At 47.2% G+C, this 6,000-nt stretch overlaps 1 non-coding gene across 1 annotated transcript; it reads left to right on the top strand.

The window, feature by feature from the left end:
- Positions 1–4,012: 4,012 nt before the first annotated feature.
- Positions 4,013–4,083, top strand: TRNAS-GCU (transfer RNA serine (anticodon GCU)). The gene has a single exon. It is a non-coding gene; the product is annotated as a tRNA-Gly (tRNA).
- Positions 4,084–6,000: the final 1,917 nt, after the last annotated feature.

Here is a 6,000-nt window from a genome sequence, read left to right as displayed (position 1 = left end):
AGTGTCAGTATGTATTCCATGTTCGAATTGTTTTAGTTTTAAAGCAATTTAATCGCAAGGAAAAGTAGAAAGAGAAGAGAAAAAAAAATGAAAAGGAAAAACATTCCAAACCGCGAGGGAAAACAACACGGCACGTCGACACAACAACGTGTCCTGTGATTGCCCGTACGTGGCTGCCAGTAGCTGCCCAAAAAAAAAAACTTTCACCGTCCGGCGACTGAATTTTAGGGGAAAAATAAAACGCTCTTCACTTTCGCGTGATCGTGCGTGGGGAAAAAAAACAAAAAAAACAACGCCCTTCGCTCTGACTGAATTGGGACAATGTTTTTATGTTTTTAATTGAATTACTATCCGTAATGGCGCACGCGCTCTCACATCGGCCACGCCTACGCAACAACGTGTTCTGTGATTGGCTGGCCTACCCCGCAACCTGTTCTGTGATTAGTTTGGTAAATAAATCGCCATAGCTCGGTAACTACTTCTCCGATTAATATGAAACCTTGAAAAGGCACATCCTCAGGTCCCCAGCAATATATCTGGCAATTTTAATTGAATTACTATCCGTAATGGCGCATGCGCTCTCACATCGGCCACGCCTACGCAACAACGTGTTCTGTGATTGGCTGGCCTACCCCGCAACCTGTTCTGTGATTAGTTTGGTAAATAAATCGCCATAGCTCGGTAACTACTTCTCCGATTAATATGAAACCTTGAAAAGGCACATCCTCAGGTCCCCAGCAATATATCTGGCAAGTTTCAATTAGATCGGACCCGTGGTTGTCGAGAAACAGCGGTCACAGACAAACACACACACACACACACACACACACAGACACACACACATACACACAGAGATTACTGGAATTATAGATAGATGTTAATGTTTCTTTTTCACTTGAGCAACGCCGGGTACTCCAGATTTAAACACTTATATACTTTACTCTTTGTACAAATACAAAAACGACTTTGTCTGGGGGGGAAACATAGGCTATGTGGCTGCAACCTCATGCGGGGTTGTGGGGTTGTAAATTATTATCAATGTAAATGTGTACCGTGGAGCGCCCCTTGGTGATGGTGGCACAGGGTATTACAATTTCCTCTACGAGTGAGGTACCTGTGCTACGCACGGGTGGGAGGCCAGAAGCAAACAGGCAATGCAGATACGGCGAATGCTAAAGCATGAAACCAATAAATTCCACATTCCTGTAGCACCCTCAGTTACACGTCAGATATGGACAGCAAGTTCGTGAAGGCACAAAGTACAGGTTTCGGACAACTGCACTCTCTTCCTCGTAGACCTTCTTGGCTTTGAGTGCCATGGACAGTGACTTTTTTGGCTTTGCTGCAAATGTGGCAAGTTTTATTGGGGCTATTTTCTCACTGTCTGTTTTTCTTGCTGCAGCCAGTGCCTCCAGTCCTTTTTCACGGGCGCTCACCAAGTCTGCAGATGCAGCTTTGTGGCCTGTTGAGAGGTTCATCAGCTCCTGTTCTTCACATGTGAATGGATTGATCATCTGGTTGTTGATGACATCTGTTATTTTCCTAACACTTTCAGCCTCCATTGTGCCTTGGCTGTTGGAGTCCTCATGGTGTTTGGTGTCATCCATATCCAGGTGTGCCATAGCCTTTGTCTGCTCTGAAACTGCTGTCAGAAATGGAAGAGCTCGCAAGTATTTCTCCATGGCCGCTGGCTGCTGACAGTGAAGAGTTTTGTCTTGGTATCACGGTTGTAGGTTTTCTCGAGTGCCATGTCTGTCCAGACACCATTGAAACGACCTTCTGTTTGACGTACAGTGAACTGCCCATCCTTGAATTCCCTATGGATGTTCGGAGCCAGTGTAGGTAGGCTTCTCATTGTTTCTAGGTAGTGGGGCAGGCAGGATACATACTTGAAGTGGCCAGCAACTACAAGGTATGGTAACATCTTTTCTACTTCAGCCAGGTGTTCCTCCCACAGGCCTGCACAGCCAGGTGTTCCTCCCACAGGCCTGCACACTCAGCGTGGGTGAACCGTTTCAGAATCATCACCATGTCCATGTACATTAGCCATAGCTTTGTGGTAGGTGACGTACATACTTCATCAAACTCAGCCATCAAACGTGACAGCTTTTTCAGTTGGTCGGTTGCATCAGCACATGTAGAAGATGCCTTCTCTACATCCTTTTCTGACAGGGCATCTAGGAGTAGCTGGACATTGATGGCAAGCACAGACATGCACTCCAGGTCCTTCTCTTCAATGATCAACTATCTGGCAAATGCTTCCCAGTGTAGGGCGAACATGGCTGCATGCACCATAGTGTGGGCACGCAGCATTGCGTAGTAGTCTTTTCCACTGATGATCTTGTTTGCTGTTCCACGGAGACAAACATCAGCTTCTACCATGATGTCATCGATTCCAGTGGCCTGCATCAAATGCCCAATTGCTCCCAGGAATTTTTGAGCAATATGGAAGCCACCCATGCGCAAGATAAGTTTGGCATACTTCTGGGGGTTCTTCTTTTGCAGACCCAGAACCACTTCATAGATTGCTTGGTCGCATGTGATGATGGTGAACTCTTGGCCCTGTTTTCTTGACACATCCATGCAGTACTGAACTGACTATTCAACCGCATCTGGGTCCGTTGGCCACAATTTTTTTTAGCAAGCTGAAAATAATGGAAAAATGCAAAAAAAAATAGGGGGCGCTTTTGCATAAAAATGATTCTAAATCATTTGGAAAGGTTTTGTAAGTGTATTTCTCAACTTGATGTTGTCAACACATGTGTTCTGTGTATCTGGGATGCATTTATTGACAGCCAACACAACCCACTGAGGATTTAAAGAAAAAAAACATCTTTCACATTTTTCGGTCAAAAAATAAAGGCTGCATATACAAAAATGGCCACAAATTTTTTTCGCAAGGATTCCAGCAGAGCAGACCTCATTCAGCGGACCTTAATGTCCAAATTAATAGAAAAAACACAAACAAAAAGTATAGCATGCCATGTCAGGTTCTCTCAAATGTTGGTGACTGGATCCCAGACTATATGGGTGTGCAGTTTTTCAGATTGCAAAATTAGGTTCATCAACATGGTAAATTGATGAAGCTCTCATCTTGACTGATCTGTATACTCGTCCAAAATGTTTCAACTTTGATTTTGAGCAGTTGGTACATTGTTTGGCATGTTGCAGGGCATTGTCACCACGCATCCTTCCACAGTTACCTCCACCATGCAGAATATGGACAGAGGTCGGTTATGTTTCCGCCACTCCCTGTCTATCTGTGAGCAAGATATATGATCTCAAAATGTTGCGGACGGATTCGGACGAAACTTGCTGGACAGGTTGGGTTTGTGACAAGGAAGATTCAGTTGGATTTTGGTGAAGATCGTAATATGATCTGTAAACGATAATTATTTCATTTATAAGTGATTCTTCACCATTGAGTAAAAACCACCTTTAGAGGCCATTTTCCCCCGCAAAGCGGGGGTTGGCCTTTTTCGGGAACCGTGGTTGTTGTTGTTTTTCGGTCCCCTTTTTGAAGCAATGTTTTACGGCCGGATGCCCTTCCTGACGCCAACCCTTTTTGCCGCCTTTAACGACAAACAGGGAACTTCTATGGAAACAGGGAAACAGGGAAACAGGAAACGACCACTATGCTTCACCATTGAGTGATAGGGACAAAAAGTATATATGGCATAATATTTCAAAAAGTTGTGGACGACTTATGACAAAAGTTGGTGGATGAGTTGGGTAAGTGACAAGAACAAGCCTTTTCGATTTTGGTTCATGTCGGATCCAGATCTGACCAATGAGTGGGATACAAACTGTAAACTGTTCTACCTGGTGGAGGTACGCTCTCAACCGTGTACAGTTCTAGTTTCGGAGTGATTTCATCATCTGTTGAGAAACTCCATGTTGAGAGGTTGGTGCGAGGTTCTGACGAGCTGCTTCCATGCTTAACGTTCAACGCTTGAAAGGAAGGAGTACGGGCAAACAACACCGGGAAGGGAATGGGTGTTTAGCAAGTCGAGCATTGGTGGTTCAGTGGTAGAATTCTCGCCTGCCACGCGGGAGGCCCGGGTTCGATTCCCGGCCAATGCAGCGGTTCATTTTTATCTTCCTGATTGGACGAAGTTGATATCTCGTGAAATTTTTGAAAAGTATTGCACTGGAAAATTAATGAATGTCTATCAAACTCGTCAATGTATGTACAGTAATTGTGACGAGGCCATCATCATCTTGAGTTTCATCATCATCGTCGAGGTTAAACATCTCTTGATCTCAGATCCCGACGTGTCGATGTTCCCTGTTTTTACAAATCAGGTCTGTTCCCCCTCCCCGTTATGGTGGTTCTGTGTTTCTTCCCCCTCTGTCTCACGTCGTCTTCGCCTCTGGGTCCCCAATTGCACTCCGCATTCCAAAACCCTTGCTTCGTCTCACAGTGATTCCAGGCGATGCATTCCTGCCATACAATAGTGCGGGAAGTTTGGGTTTTGGGAGTTAAAATCGGGTTGCGGGTTTAAGAGAAGAACACGTGCATCCCGGAGGAGATCGGGATGTGCGGAGGGAGGGGAGGTGGTAAAGAAAACATGGAACATCGACACTTCGGGATTTGAGATGAAGTTTTGGGTGGATCTCGCACTCCCACTTTTGATCTCCCACTCCCACTATGGATCTCGCACTCCCACTTTGGATCTCCCACTCCCACTTTGGATCTCCCACTCCCACTATGGATCTCGCACTCCCACTTTGGATCTCCCACTCCCACTTTAGCTCTCGCACTCCCACTATGGTTCTCGCACTCCCACTATGGATCTCGCACTCCCACTATGGATCTCCCATTCCCACTATGGATCTCCCACTCCCACTATGGATCTCGTACTCCCACTTTGGATCTCACACTCCCACTATGGATCTCGCACTCCCACTTTGGATCTCACACTCCCACTTTGGATCTCGCACTCCCACTTTGGATCTCGCACTCCCACTTTTGATCTCCCACTCCCACTATGGATCTCCCACTCCCACTTTGGATCTCCCACTCCCACTATGGATCTCGCACTCCCACTTTGGATCTCGCACTCCCACTTTTGATCTCCCACTCCCACTATGGATCTCGCACTCCCACTTTGGATCTCGCACTCCCACTTTGGATCTCGCACTCCCACTTTGGATCTCGCACTCCCACTATGGATCTCCCACTCCCACTATGGATCTCCCACTCCCACTATGGATCTCCCACTCCCACTATGGATCTCGCACTCCCACTTTGGATCTCGCACTCCCACTTTTGATCTCCCACTCCCACTATGGATCTCGCACTCCCACTTTGGATCTCCCACTCCCACTATGGATCTCGCACTCCCACTTTGGATCTCCCACTATGGTTCTCGCACTCCCACAATGGATCTCGCACTCCCACTATGGATCACCCATTCCCACTATGGATCTCCCACTCCCACTATGGATCTCGCACTCCCACTTTGGATCTCACACTCCCACTATGGATCTCGCACTCCCACTTTGGATCTCACACTCCCACTTTGGATCTCGCACTCCCACTATAGATCTCCCACTCCCACTTTGGATCTCACACTCCCACTTTGGATCTCTCACACCCACTTTGGGTCTCGCACTCCCACTTTGGATCTTCCACTCCCACTTTGGATCTCCCACTCCCACTTTGGATCTCCCACTCCCACTTTGGATCTCCCTCTCCCACTTTGGATCTCCCTCTCCCACTTTGGATCTCCCTCTCCCACTTTGGATCTCCCTCTCCCACTTTGGATCTCCCACTCCCACTTTGGATCTCCCCCTCCCACTTTGGATCTCCCCCTCCCACTTTGGATCTCCCTCTCCCACTTTGGATCTCCCACTCCCACTTTGGATCTCCCCCTCCCACTTTGGATCTCCCCCTCCCACTTTGGATCTCCCACTCCCACTTTGGATCTCCCCCTCCCACTTTGGATCTCCCACTCCCACTTTGGATCCGTCACTCCCACTTTGGATCTCCCACTC

This window comes from Myxine glutinosa, chromosome 7, assembly GCF_964187855.1.
Source record: "Myxine glutinosa chromosome 7, kmMyxGlut1.1, whole genome shotgun sequence".
Classification (NCBI taxonomy): domain Eukaryota; kingdom Metazoa; phylum Chordata; class Myxini; order Myxiniformes; family Myxinidae; genus Myxine; species Myxine glutinosa.
Note: the sequence above shows the minus strand (reverse complement) of the source record. Positions and strands in the feature narration are given on the sequence as shown.